Source organism: Calidris pugnax, unplaced genomic scaffold (genome assembly GCF_001431845.1).
Source record: "Calidris pugnax isolate Ruff unplaced genomic scaffold, ASM143184v1 scaffold20, whole genome shotgun sequence".
Lineage (NCBI taxonomy): Eukaryota > Metazoa > Chordata > Aves > Charadriiformes > Scolopacidae > Calidris > Calidris pugnax.
Genome location: NW_015094510.1, coordinates 13,430,898 through 13,446,425, shown reverse-complemented (window position 1 = coordinate 13,446,425; position 15,528 = coordinate 13,430,898). Strand labels below are relative to the sequence as shown.

Genomic DNA, 15,528 nt, shown 5'->3' with positions numbered 1-15,528 from the left:
GTTGCCCAGAACGCTGCAGGATGAAAGGAGCTGCTCACATCTTTAGGGTTTCCTGGCAGGCAATGTCTTCTGCCTCATGGTCATTTTGGGGGTGATAAAATGCTGCTTCATATGGGCCCCCTTTTGCTTCTGCTGTTTTTCCTACCCCTGTTGTGTACCAGCACCCCTGCGGTCCACAGCCCTGCCTCTTGGCCTCCAGAGCCTTCCTGCTGATTACCTTCCATCTTTTACTGCATCTCAGCCTCTTCTTTGAACACTGTCCCGCAGCAGTGTGTGTCCAACCCCTTTGAACTAGACTGCGGCAGCCAGTTTTCCTCTCGGCATAGGTTCAGACCTAAATTAAAAGCAATGGGTCACCTTTACTAAGGCAATCTCGGTTTCAGGAGCAGGTGGACTGCAGGGACACGGCTGCCACTTCATTGCCTCAATTTTGTCACCAGGAGTGGGAATTAGCAGCTGTAACAGTAGAAGGGTAATTTATGTTTTATGTTTCTTACTATCTTAGGACAAGAGAGAAGGAAAAATTTAGAAGGATCTGACATGTTAAAGATTCTAATATTTGGTTTCTCTTAACTCCTTTGACAAAGGAAAGAAGGTAGGAAAATAGCGATCTAGATTCCGGTTTGGCAAGTTCATTGGATAAGGGGAAGAAATCAAGGAGAAATTATGTGAATAACTCAGAGTCAGTGGTGGAAGCTGTGAGCTGTTGATCACTGTTTTGTTATGCAGACATAGATTTCCATTAATATTCCTTCTTTTGAAAAACAGAAATCCCGTCTCTGCTGTTGTATGCTTAATTGAGCACTTGAGGCAAAAAAACACCCACACAAACAAAAAAACCACCCCAACAACAACAACAAAACAACCAAAAAAACCCTATGGTATGCAGATCTGTTCTTCAAATGATGATGTTATTTTAAAATCTTTTTTTAAAAAAAGTTATCCCCTTCTCTACATCCTCATTACATTCTCTGAATTCTCAGACCTCTCCATGAAGTGGGTAGAAGAGGTTTGGTCTGCGTTGCAGACTGCGATTGCTGTGGGAAAAGTGGAGTTGCAATAGGTTGTAGAAAGCTAGTGTTACACTTGAAAGCACTTTCTTCAGAAAGTATTTATATATATATATTGTTAAGACCATCTAATATTCCCTTGAGAGGAAAACCAAATCCACAATTAAATTGAATAGTCATTCTTTAAGAAGACTTCTGTTATTTGTGGCTGAAGTATAACAGAAAACAGAGTATAGTAACACAGACTCTCAGCAAGATATTTTAGCCATAAAATGTCAAAGCCTCTTCAAAATAGAGTAAACTATTGCACGGCTTTAAAAATGAGTATCATAACTTTAAGAAAACATTGTTACCCTACTCCTTGTAGATCAACATGTGGCAAGATTATTTCAGTGGAAATATGTGCCTACAGGCTATTTATTTTTTGTGTTTTGTTTAACACCACTTGGCATCTGAGATCAAGGAAGCTTAAACCAATTATGAGTAGCTGGTGCAGCAAAAATCATGATTGATACATTTACAACACAGGGTCGATTCTTCTGGTAATGTTATTTTATTAAGGAGTGGAACAAGGGGGAGCAGGGTACATCAAGCATACGACTTCGTAGCATGGAATTAACACGATACTCTGACCACATACAGATGTTGCTTCCCTCAGTGCAATCAGTGCAAGACCCACTGATTGCAGCATGCAGGCTTTGGAGAAGAGACGGCTGTGCAGTTGTTGCTAAGCCTATTTCCCTCTTCCCTTTGGCTTATTGGATTATTTCATACAGCGGAATGATAGGAATTTAAAAATGAAAAAGTGCTGTTGAGTCATCTAGTCCATCTTGCAGCTAATGCAGGATTGTTCTCTGTGGATCTTCGTCCAGTTGGCTTTAGATGTGATTGGACTTCAGCCAATTTCCTTTGGAAGATTATTCTACAATAGAATACACTTCATTATTAGGAATTTTTTCCCTGTCAGCCTAATTTTTACTTTGCTCAGTATAATCACATTACTCTTAGCTATAGTTTCCTGAAAATCCCTATTAAAAAAAAATCCTTACTGTGTGCATCCTTCCAGAGGATGTAGATAATTATCATATTTCTCTTTCAATAGTGGCTTTAGTCAAGCTATACATATTTAGTTATTGTAATATTTTCTCATATATCAGTATTCCTAGATTAATGATGACTTTTATTACTGCTATCATTGAGCCAAATCTCAAATTCTTCTATTTAAAATTCAACAAGAAAAGGCTGGACTGAATAAAGACTTACAGATTAGATCACGGTGTCATTGAAAAGCCATCCTTTGAACCTGTTTGTGACTTTAGATCTGTCTGACCGCTAGCTCTCCTGAGGCAGACTTCAGCAGTAAGATTTGTCTCAACTACCTTGGATTATCTACAGCGTAAGTGCCCACATCAAAGCTACTGTCCCTAGATTCCTTTTATGATCATTGGACCCTATAGTTGGGTGCAATTCATCTCAGCTATTTTAGCTATCCGCATTAGGACGAGAGGAATTGAGCCCTAGAGGCACCTATTTCTCTCTCTCAATTAAGGGTAGCCCAAGGTGATGAGCTCAGATATTGACATGTGCAGTTAGTGAGACAAATCCCCTCTAGGTGCTGAAGCCTTGGAGATCAGCACAGAACAGCTGTGCTGGAGGGCCACCTGATATACATGGATCAATCCTTCTGTCCTGGACCTCACACTTCCTTGGGTATTTAAAGGTAGGGTCTGCAGATGTTCAGACATCATGGTTCAAAGAAGTGAGAAATCTTGGTGCTCTCCATGGCAATGCCACCAGAGCTTGGAGATGGCAGCAAGGTGCATTGGCCCTCAGAGAGGTTAGATGCATTTTGTGTCCTGAGACCATTCCTAAAACATTTGAATGGCATTAGAATTCAACACAAAACTCTCATGATTACATTGAAAAGGAGAGGGTGGATAAAATTGCTTTTGTATAGACATAGGATCATAGAATATGTCAAGTTGGAATGGACCCACAGCAATCATCGAGTCCAACTCCCTGCTCCTTGCAGGACAACCTAAAATCAACCCATATGACTAAGAGCATCATTCCAGATGCTCCTTGAACTCTGAAAGGCTTGGTGCTGTGACCACTTCCCTAGGGAGCCTGTTCCAGTGATCGATGACCTTCCCCTTTCAGTCAAGAACCTTTTCCTAATGTCCAGTCTGAACTGAAGCAGGTGCAGCATTTACCTAGAGAGTAGAAGACCTAGATGCCAGATACATTAGTTTTCAGGTCTCTTTTGGCTGGAGGAAGTCGATGATCAACATCTTTCACTTTCTGAGGCCTCTAACAAGGTGGTTCTTGCATGACAGATGCCTGCTGCTCTCCCAGCCTCTATTTATTAGGTATTCATTCTTCACTGACAGCTTAGTGCTCCAGATCCTAACTGCAGCCCTAGACAGATGCCTGCTTAGATGCAGTTCTTGCCTCTTGGCTAGCCATAGGTTATAGTTTGCTCTCCATGCAGATATAATAATTCCTGGTTTATACTAGAGTAACTAGGAAAATAAATCAGAGTGTGTCTTATGTTCATTAGTAAAAAAAATATATTTTATATATTTTCCCAGTGGATGGTTACCTTCTGACAGACTTTCGGACAAAATATGCTAAGCCTCTATTTCCTATAATTGGTATATAATATCCAGGAAAAAACTTTGTTCTAAATGCCTTTGGAGGAGAAACACCAGGGAGGGAGGAGAACTGCTGAAATTGAAGGATGATATCAGTGCAAGATAGTATGTTTATTAATTAGTCCTGAATGAATTTAGACTGCAAATTAAAAAAATTTTTCAAGCATCCCAAGAGGTGAAGTTCTGGAATAAGCTCCAAATGCATTAGTTGAATGGAAAACCAAAGTAACTTGAAGACGGAATTTGGTAAATTTAGGGAAGATTTTGTGAGAATGCATAGAAGCATTTAGAGATGTTAACAAAAAAAAAAAAGAAGGAGCATGCAATATGAAGCCATAGTGTTACCAAACGAGCTAGAAAGGAGACTGTCCACTCTTCATGTGTTTGCTCTATCACCTATATTATGTTTAATCCAGTGGTTGGTAGATTGTACTGTTTACTAACAGATGCTGGAAGGTCCCAGTCTGAGAGGTCAGTGTAAGAAATGCCTTGCTGTTGCCGGACCCTTGAAGTGGGGGTCTGGCAAAACACGTTTGGGATATTGGTCTTGGTCTCTTGGTGGTGATGTTAGGAAGGGATGATGTGGTGTGCATGTGACTCCGTGGAACAGACCCTGTGTGGCCCTCATGGACACAGGAAGATCAGGAAGACAAGATCCAGTTCGTCCTTCTGTGTAGTGTATTCCTTCAATGCTACAGCCCAAGCACTGTACCCAGACTCTTCCCAGCTGGAGCCTGTGCTGAAAGCTTGCCAGGCAACGGGGTTCTGCTCCTAATTCACAGTAACTGGAACAAAATGCAGCTATTCGTACAGACACACAACCCTCAGAGACTACAGGCCTGCCACAGCGTACAGTGCTTCATCTTGACACTAGCAGACAGACAGGGTTGTCTGTTGGGACATTTACCTTTGAAGCATCACCATACTGGAGATGAGAAGGACAAGGAGGAGTGTGTGTTGGGCAGGTATTTTTAGCTACCTCTCCTTAAAGTTGCTCTGCTTTCCTAATACTGTTTTATCATGACTGTGGAGAACTAATTCTGCCACTAGCCTGTCTGCTAATAATCCTTATCTTGATAAGATATTCCTCATTATTTCTGCCTTTTCAGAGAATGACATCTTGGTGCCTGTCTTCCACTTCTAGCAGGAGGCATGACTGACTGCTTAAAAAGGCTGTCTGGACTCCTCTCAAGTTGTTTGATCCTGCTCCTTTTCACAGCTCCAGCTTCTGTTTTTTCTCCTGAGCCAGAGGGAATATTGGCCTTTCTTTTCTGTGTTTCTAAAAGTGATGTGAGCAAACACCTGTGAATTGCAGCTGGTACCCGTTAACAATATATGTCCATTGCAAGGAGGACATGATGGTCTTCTTGTTTCTTCTATGGATTTTTTGACCCACCTGTGATTTCTGAGGCTGGACTTCACTGGTGGCTACTTCTGAATGGTTCCTCCATTTCTGCGGGAATGAGGTATAATAATCTTCAAATATTGTGGTGCTGGTTATTATTTAAGGGCCTTCCAGGACAACTGAATGTCATGGGCATGCTGAACTTCCCCATGATGTCCTCAACAGGTCTTACTCTTGAAAAGTGTGATCTATATTCAATTTACTGGAATCCCTTTTTGCATTCCCTGTGATTATCTGAACGGGGATTTCCCAGCAGTTGTCACTGTAGTTAAAGAAGGGAAGGGTTAGAGATTTATTGCGTCTGTTACATTCAGCTGCTGACACAGTCTTTCACTGCGATGAAATAATGCAGCTTCGTGCTTCTGCCTTTCTTTTAAAAGAGAAAAAAAAAAAAAGGTATGTATTTCCTCACACAGTTTCTATTGCAGCCTCTGGACTGCAATGGTGACAGCACTTTTCTGCATATCTCAGACCCTCCATAGAGATTCAGCTCTGTGTTGTCAAACCAAAAACAGTAGCCGTGTTGTGGGTCTTTTCTGCCTGTGTCGGGGCAGGTGAGGACCCTTTCCCTTCAGAAGTGCCTGCCACGATAAAGTTGCTCAATACCTTGTACTTTCACAGAAATATTTTGGGTTGGGAGTCTTTGCATCTTGGATGCTTCTTTTGAGACAGACTTTAGAGCATTTTCCCATTTCCCATAGTGCATTTTCAGCCATTAGAAATTAGCTTTCTTTGAGTAGAAAAAAGTCTACGTTCTTACAAAACTTCTCACTTTCCTTTTTTCAACAGGGAGCATGGGTTAGTACTAGCTCTCCAAGAAGCTAATCAAAGAAAGGACTTCACTTTCTAGTCTACCTCGCTGTCAGTTCAGGATAGTCCCAGAAGCATTTGCTTTTGCTATTGGTGACACTGCTGTCCTGTAGAGGTACCTTGTGACAGCGATGGGTGAACACCCTCACTGCAGTGGGTGTTACATTCTCCCTGCGATGGGTGGCAGGGGGCTGCTAGCAGGTAGGGATGTGGGACTGGGTGGACTGGTTCTGCTTCCCACCCATTTTGTTAAAGCAGCGTGCCCTGACTTTAAACACTGATGTCCCCGATGGAAAAAAAGCCCCAAAGTAACAACCAAAAAAAAATGTTTTAGTGCATGATCATGTAGCACACCCCATTGCACACAACCTGACTGTAATTTTGTCAGTGATGATGTGCAGGTTAATACACTTTATTGAAGCTGGTTTACTTGACTGAGACTGGAGTCTGTACAGGAGGCTCTTTTTTACCCTGAAATCTGTTAGATGTTGTGTCTTAGGGGAGCTGTAAGAAGATTGACTCCCAAGAATAATCTTTTCCTCCTTCTTTCAGGGAAAAGTTAAAATGTTTAATTTTACTTACGATAATTTCTATAATTTCATATGGGTTCAGGACATAAGAGAGGAGGTGTGACATGGAGTTTCCTTAATTTGCCTTTATTAACTACATCAACTGAGAATCTGTTGGCCTTGATGTACAGTTGAAAGGGGAGACATTTTTCTGTACTTCTAGGCTTATGTTAGAAATAACAAATTTAGAATAGGGATGGTAATGATGGAACGTGAAATAATTACTCTGAGAAATGAGGTTTAATAAAGGAAGGCTTGGCATGCTCCTTTATTGCCAGATTTCAGTCTTTGACTGAATGCGAAACCAGAGAACCCACCATATTGCAAATTTAAATGCAAAAAAGATGTAAAAATGAAAACAGTCTGCTTTGTTAAATATTGCTACCTGGCATCTAAAAGTGATACAGAGTCTTAAAGATATCACCCCTTTAATTGTCAGTGATACAAACTCAATTCTACAAAAATGTTATAAGCAGTCTAATGTATATTCATTTGCAGAGAAATAAAAATGTTTTCCACAGTGCCTGACACATACTGAATATTCAGCGTAACAGAATGGAAGGGATTTTACAAGTTAATGCCTTTAAAATTAGGAGATCACAATGCATTTCTGACACAGTGCTTTAGCCTGGACTCTTATTTTACAGTTTAGTTAATTCTCAAGGCAGAAACTGTGGTCCCGTGATGCAGAGATTTGAGGATCTGGGTACTGCCCAACTTTGTTGCTTTGCCTAAGGCACTGAGCAAAACTTGTGTCTAGCTTTGATAGTAACAGCAATTACTTCTGTCGTAACGCGAAACATATAATGGATGATACAAAATAAGAGTTGAAACTGTTTAGCTATTAGACTACTACATCGGGGATTCTTCTAGCATAACATAACCAAGAACCATCCAAGAGAGTGTTACTGAAGGGTGTTTGTTTGTTTTCCTTTTGTGGTCCCAGGCCAAGAGTTCCTTTGATTTCCTATGAAAACTCAAATTCTGTAGAATGGGATGGACACCCTCCAGCTGGAGAGTTGTAGGCCAAATAAAGAGCATGTAAAAAAACTGGGAAACTGCACCCTGGACCTCGTCCATCACAGAAACAGTGAGCCCCAAGGCACCACTAGCTCTACATGCACTCTCCAACAGATGTTTTCAGAGAAAAAAAAAAAAAAGGTCCTTAAAAGGAGATAATCATGATACTTCACAATCCTCTTTGTCTTTTCACACCTGCTCAGCCTAAATAATCTTGCATCAGGCAAGATCTCTGCACCTTCTAGGTTCTGATACACTTATTATGCCGTGTTCTTTTCCATGTATTTTTTTCCAAGTAAATAATTAGAGAAGTTCTTTATTTTTCCATAAATTCATAAAGGATGATTGTGGATTTTAGCTTCTTTGACAAAAAAACCCGTGAAAATGCGTATTTTTTTCCAAGTAAGTTGGTCAAAAGAACTTTCAGTTGTCAGGGGGCAAAAAGCTCTAGAAAATGTTGGATTTTTCATCGAAAATCATTTTAGCTCATAAGCCGTTCTTTCATTACCTTGATGAAAAGAAAATGATCAGATCTCTAGATCAATAATGTCGAAAACAGCAACAGCAGTGATCATCCTGGATGCATGTTGTTTTCTAATGTGCTTTCATATCTGAGCAGTTCCTCGTGCTGTAAATATCAGCCTGACTTACATGCAGGCTTCAAGCTCACATCAAGCAAGGGTGAAAAAAATAGGAGCCGTTTAAATGCAGCAAGGCTTGGAAATAACAATTTTTTTAAAATGCCAGCATGTCAAAACATTGAAGGAAAATATTGAAGTGTACCAGTGTGCTTCCAGTTTGTCTGTTGCAGAATGCTTTTCCTATTGAATAATTACATCTTCTCGGGTCTAAAGCGGTGGTTCATTGTATGTAATGCATTGCTGTCACGCCACGAGGCATTAAAAAAAAAGAGATTGAAATTATCTGGAGGAAACCAAATCGCTTTATTTCAAAGACAAATTAGATTGATCTATCTTACTGTTCTCCATAGATTTCATAAGCACATTACTTGTTGAAGTGGTATCGGGCATTTTATATATTATAGCAATTTGCATACGTTCATTAAGCTGTGCTTTGTAAAGCTTTCTGACAGGGGCATTTGATGCATCCTTTCGTGAACTGCGTTGTTTCTTTACACGGAGCAATCTGTTAAATCATGCCTTTGTCCTTCAGTTTGTCAGAATCAGTAAATGAAGCAGATGTTAATAACTATGGGAGGGTTTGGGGGTTTTTCAGTGTTTGCAGAATATGGGATAACTGTGAAGGGCATGGTGTGTATGTAAAAGCGACAGCTGGTGTTATTAAAGAGAGAAAGTATGCTAAAAGTAAAAACTTTCCCTGGCATCTTTTAGCAAATCTATGAGGTTTTTTGGAACAGTCAGATGGGTGGTCACTTCTCAAATAACCATTGCCAACATTATGCACAGCAAATCGTGTGCATCTACTTACAATTGTTCTTAACTTGGGCTGCATATATTCTGTCACAGAGCTGTCTCAGCCATGCAATAATTCATTATGTTTCTCTGTAAATATGTCATAAGAAATTCTCAGGTCAACAATCCCTTGAGATGTGTCTTTGAGCAACATCGTTTCATGCGTTACTGCATTAGTAGAATTTTACACCTGGTTGGTGTTTCAAAGGTTACCTTTACAACACAAGTTTTGCTGGACCTGACAGTTCAGCCCTGGAATCCACTACCTGTCGTGAAGGTCACTTAGCTGATGATGTTCCACCTGGGGAACAGCATGTGTGTAGGTGATTAACGTGCTTCAACTTTGGGGTTAGTGCTGGCGGTATCGGGCATTTTATATATTATAGCAATTTGCATACGTTCATTAAGCTGTGCTTTGTAAAGCTTTCTGACAGGGGCATTTGATGCATCCTTTCGTGAACTGCGTTGTTTCTTTACACGGAGCAATCTGTTAAATCATGCCTTTGTCCTTCAGTTTGTCAGAATCAGTAAATGAAGCAGATGTTAATAACTATGGGAGGGTTTGGGGGTTTTTCAGTGTTTGCAGAATATGGGATAACTGTGAAGGGCATGGTGTGTATGTAAAAGCGACAGCTGGTGTTATTAAAGAGAGAAAGTATGCTAAAAGTAAAAACTTTCCCTGGCATCTTTTAGCAAATCTATGAGGTTTTTTGGAACAGTCAGATGGGTGGTCACTTCTCAAATAACCATTGCCAACATTATGCACAGCAAATCGTGTGCATCTACTTACAATTGTTCTTAACTTGGGCTGCATATATTCTGTCACAGAGCTGTCTCAGCCATGCAATAATTCATTATGTTTCTCTGTAAATATGTCATAAGAAATTCTCAGGTCAACAATCCCTTGAGATGTGTCTTTGAGCAACATCGTTTCATGCGTTACTGCATTAGTAGAATTTTACACCTGGTTGGTGTTTCAAAGGTTACCTTTACAACACAAGTTTTGCTGGACCTGACAGTTCAGCCCTGGAATCCACTACCTGTCGTGAAGGTCACTTAGCTGATGATGTTCCACCTGGGGAACAGCATGTGTGTAGGTGATTAACGTGCTTCAACTTTGGGGTTAGTGCTGGCTTTGGGGCCAGTCTTTTTTTCAGTGGTGCCCAGTTACAGGACAAGAGGAAATGGGCACAAACTCGAACCTAAGAAGTTCCACCTAAACATGAGGAGGAACTTCTTCACTTTGAGGGTGGCAGAGCACTGGAACAGGCTGCCCAGGGAGGTGGTGGAGTCTCTGTCTCTGGAGACATTCAAAACCCGCCTGGACATGTTCCTGTGCAACCTGCTCTAGGTGGACCTGCTTTGGCAGGGGGGTTGGACTAGATGATCTCTAGAGGTCCCTTCCAACCCCATATCATTCTGTGATTCTGTCACTGACGGGTGGTAACTCCTGTCAACATGTGGTAACATGACTGCTTGTAGTCAGCTGTAGAGGCCTTGCAAGTGAAAATGAAAACATGCAGCCAAAAAATGGTAAGAGATGAGGGAGATAGGTAAGAGGGGAAAGCAAAGCATGGGGAATGAATGTATGTGGAAAAAAAAACTTACAAGGCTAGTTGATGGAGAAGGAAATGCAGAAAAAACAGTGGACATTACTGTAAAAAAAAAACAGTAGAAAGTAAAGGGTAAACTTTGGCCACCCTCTGATCTTGCAGATTTTTATCGGTATTACCTAGTAAATAGCCCTCACTCCTATTAGAGGCGATATTTGGCTGATTTTCACATTAACTTTAATGGCATTCTCTTTGTGATTTCCCTATGCCTTATTGTGGAAGTCTCTTTTGGGGAATTGAGTAGGAGATGCAAAGGGCAGAGATGTAGTGGTGTTACTTGTGCCTCTGTGATGGAATCTGAGCTTCTCTGCAGTTGACATCAACAACAGGGATGGCAACATAGTGCCCAGAATAAATAATCCTAGAAGTTGTCATGTTTATAGAGATTGCCTTAAAATATGTAGAGAAGACCAGTGAGGGATTTCTGTAGCTGTTGTTCTTGCACATGAAATTAGGCAGCAGCTACAAATCAACGAACTGTTGCTTTTGTAAGAAGAATTGGCAGAATCTTTCATGTAGTTGCTAGATAAAAATTTCTACTGCTTCTGTTTCTCAGAGCAATCCTTATCTTTCTGTCTGATTATCTCGCAACAAATGAGCAATGAAATAATTATCCATGCTGATATTTACATTTTGTCTCTGCTTGAAAATTACCAGCTCGCAGAAGGGAACAGAGGGAGTCTAGGACTCCTTCGGTTGGCCAAGCCTTTGGAGAAGAAAATGCTGGCTTTTCAGCTGGAGCACATAGGTGCTCCCAGCCAGGTGACCATTGATGCGTAGTGGGTATAGGCTATTCTATAACTGATTCATCTCAGCTCCACTGGGGTGATTCACTTGGCCTACACTGGGAATCCTGCGGTGGGTACCAGTGGGGCAGCTGCAGGCAAAAGCTCAGGCAAAATTGTGGGGAAAGGAAAGAGGCAAGACTTTTTCTAATGTGGACTCCTAATAATCTTCTTAAGAGCTGTGGCTGCGTGGCAGCGCTGTGTGAAACAGTGTTTCCTGCTGCAGAATTCAAAGATGCTAAAGGTGCCACAGAAATACTCAGTACAGCATGTACTCATGATGGTGAAGATGATGTGCTCATCTTGGAAGTCATTGTCCAGAACAAAGATCGTACCAAGTGCATTTGGCCAGATGAACTATTTTTTCCTCTTTTCTTCCTCCTTTGTGTCTTTCTTTGGTCTGCTGAGCCTGTTTCTTTCTCCTGATGCGTCCTCCTCCTCTTTTTTGCTTTCTTAAGCACATTAGACTTATCAAATGCATTATGCTCAGGGTCACTGTGTGAAAATCGCCAGGAAAATTTACAGAGACTCTGGGACTAATTGTGATTAGGTGTTGTACATATGCTTACAAAAATGTACATCTAGAATTTCACACCTGTGGCAGAACTGTCATGTTCAGCATTTTTTGGACAAGAAAGCGGTAATGCATATAATGATATCCTTGATTTTTCATGTGGTTTCCCTATTCATGCCATTGTGTTGCTGCAAACTAAAGGCAGAATATTACTTAAGTGTATATAGGGATGCTTGTAGTTTCCTAAATCATTTATATTTTCTAATATGCCGCTGGCAGTTTTGCATATTCAATATGTCGGTTTTGTTCTTTCATTACAAATTGTTGTAGTAAAATTGCTATTTGAAAATTTGATGTGTTTTGAGAGTTTTCTACTAATTTTTAACTTGTACGTAGACATTGCCTGAGAATTGATATAATATTATATATCTTAAATTTAGTATCCTATAAATTATCATACCATCACTGTTACCACCCACAACATTTCTGAGGTGATGGATAACTTCAGAAGGACTAGCTCATAAATCCATTTCTAAATAGTAATTTTGCACAATAATTTTTTTTCTTTTATATGCTTAAGTCATATACCTTTAGTGACTTTTAAAAATATATATTACCTCCTTTTCAGATCTTGGACTCTGAACTTGAAGAGTTGGTTATATACTTCTTGAAACTCGGAGAGTATCTGCAATAAATAGGTACGTTTAATAGATATATTCATGTTTTGTGTTGGATGATTTGGAGTGTGTGTGAGTTTTGTTGACAGTTTAATGCTGAACTTCTTAAAGCTCTTGATAAATCTCAGCTGCCATGAATGGGACAGTATGATGGATCTTTGCAGGCTGAATTTTCAATAGCACGTGGTAAATGTGTGGCAGAAATTGGGAAGGGCATTATGCTCACAGTTACTCAAAGAGAAATGTGTAGACAAACTTAAAAAACTTCAGACTGAACAAAAAGGTGAGTCTCTGAGCAAGTAAGAAGTTTTGAAGGTAAAATCACTGCGTTGGAAGAATTAGATTTACTCTTGATCCCCCAATGCCTAAGGCTGTGCTTTAACTGGGTTTCTTGTCTGTGTTTCCTTTGGTTTTCTTTGTAACTCCTAAAGTTAGTAAAGGTACGAATGTGACTAAATAGTGAAGAAAAAGGCCATAAAGGTCAAAAGCTTGGGCACACTGAAGTTCCTGGAAATTTTCTCAAGTATTTCAGTGAGGCTGGTGTCTCACTTGGAACATTTACAGAAGATATTCAGGCAGTTTCAGAAATACATTCTTGCATACAGCAAAGCAATTTTTAGGTGATTTCTTTTTTAAAAGTCGGGTCACATTTTATGATGCTTGAAACTCTGCTGAGCTCCTAGCAATGGAGAAAGGGAAACAGAAGATTTTGAAGGTTTTATTCTTTCTAAAGAGTTTATAGACCTAGATGGTTTTTTGAGTCTCGGCTCTAAAGAGGAAAAAGGTTTCTCAAAGATATAGATGTAACAGTTGAACTTACCTTGATCTGTATAAAAAACTTTGAAGAGATTTATAATGGGGGAGAGATGGAATTCTTTGTATGGAATAAAATCCAGGAGCAATTTTTGATGTAGGGGACCCCTCCACAAAAATGGATTTTCACAGTACTAAGTTGCTTGTTCTGTAAGAATTAAAATGCAAAATATTTTCAGTGTGCTGCATCTGTAGCTGTTTGGCAAAAGCTAAAGAGGAACCATTGTCTCCATTTTATGTACATGGTCAAATACTTGCCTGGATCACTAAATGTATGACTGTGTTACTACTGGATCTCCTGGATGTTCAGACCTGCATCCAGGCCTGTCAGAGAATCCTATGTCTAGTGATGCTTTCAGAGTATGTGCAGAAGATCTCAGCAGTGTTTCTGATTGCTTTTCCTTAATATTTCTCAAATCTGTAGATGTGCCTTTACTTCTCTGCTTTGCCTCTATTCTCTCTTTGTGGTGTGTTTCTTCGGTCTCATTTGTTCTGCTTTGTTTTCTCTTTTTCTCCTTTATTTTGGTTCCCTATGGTTTTTTGCTTTTTCCTCCTCTTTTTAATTCATTTTCAGTCTCTGGAGATTGGCAGCAGTGGGATCTTAGACAAGGAGGAGCTTCAGAAAAAAAATCATAGCAGAATGAGCTTCCCTTTTACTGCCTCTCTAGAGGCTCTGCTCTAAGAGGCAACTTGCTGTCATTCCTGTAAATTTTCTTTTGCAGCCAGCTCTGCTGGGTGTCCCCTTTTGTGCCCTGTGAACATCTGTGTTGCAGCTTATGTCTGAATCCAACTGGAGAACAAATGTGTGAACCTGCTTCTTATTTTGAGCAGGAAGCTGCTGCTATTAGTAGGGCACGTGCCCTTGGTTCACCTGTGACTTCTAATCCCCACCTGGGAGCAAACCAGCCGCCAGTCCTCTCCCCTCTCACCACCCGTGCCCTTGTCCGTGGGGCAGCACGTTTCCCTGCTTTCCTCAAGACACTGCCCAGTGCCCATCAGTTGTCAGCATTCATTTTCTCCCTCATTTTTTCCCAAGACGTCATGCAGAAAGGAAGAAAGCAGTAAGCGCTGCAGGACTTTTTATGGCACAGCTCACTTTCTGTTGCTCCTGGAAACTTCTCCCTGCATGCACACAGTCATGCAGGCACCACCCAGAAGCACCACCCTTCTGCAGAAGGAAGAAATCTTCAAGCCATGAAGTGTTTAGGCTCAGGGGATGCCGGGGTGGAAGAGGAAGCCCCATTCTCCGGGCTGTGCTTGGGATTCCAGGAAAAAGCCATTTTGGACACGGCCCAAGACAGCTCGTCGAGCGTAAATTGTCAACTTAACCTCAAACGACATGCTTTAAGCAACTTTTTATTTAAAAGAAGAAAAAAAAAAAACAAAGAAGGGATGAATAAAAAGAAGCAGCAGTGCTGCCCTGTTTGCAAAAGCTCTGTCCCACTCGAGCGCGCTCAGCAGCGTTTGAAGAGCGTAGGTGATGAACTGCGGTCCTCGCGGCGTGTGTGTGCTGCCGAGAGAAAAACCAAATCTGTTGTGTCAAGTTGGCCTCGGCTTGTGCTCGAGGGGTTGTTGTGACGAGCCTGGAAGGTGCAGAAGCTTTTGTCAAAGATCAGGTGCGATGGCAGGGAACGACTGTAACTCTTTGGAGGATTTGAGGTCAGTCTAAATCGGCAGCCGTCAGCTGGGACGGGAGCACGGCTGATTTAGCAAGAGCCTGCAACAATTCAGCAACTTCTCTCACATGCTTGTGTTGGAAGGACACAGAAATAGCAAATCTTCCTGGCTGACGTTAGCTGAAGTGGCTACTGGGCAACCTTGTTTTCCTTCCCGTTCAGTAAATGAGCTCCCTTTTTGGCAGAAAGGTACCTGAGTTTCAGAGCTTTCCAAGCCAGGTTAGAAAAAACTGGCGCCTTTCTTTCCAAAACTAATCGTCGCAGCAGTCCCAGTGCACCACAGACGTCTCTGCCTGTGTGAATCCTGTGCAGGCAATGGACTCCCTTGTTCATTTGTGTGTGCACTTGTTACTGAGAGAAGGGTTGGTCTGGCTGATTGTACGACTGGGAGTGCTAAACAGCTAAAATTTCTAAACAAAAAAATCTGGTCCTCTTTAAACGTTGGCGGACAGATATCTGTCTCCCATCTGCGGCAGCCTGTGCCAAATAGCAGAAGAACTGCAAAGTTTGTGTTCTGAAACCTTGGAGAAATAACTGGCACGCTCCAAC

The 15,528-nt window shown here is 41.0% G+C and overlaps 1 protein-coding gene across 2 annotated transcripts in view; it reads left to right on the top strand.

Moving 5' to 3' along the window:
* Positions 1–12,431: 12,431 nt before the first annotated feature.
* ENOX1 (ecto-NOX disulfide-thiol exchanger 1) overlaps positions 12,432–15,528 on the top strand; it is a 299,113-nt gene continuing 296,016 nt past the window's right edge. For both annotated transcript variants that reach the window (XM_014966054.1, XM_014966052.1), the window contains exon 1: positions 12,432–12,511. The gene's annotated coding sequence lies outside the window, so the exon portion shown is untranslated. The remainder of the gene's footprint in view (positions 12,512–15,528) is intronic.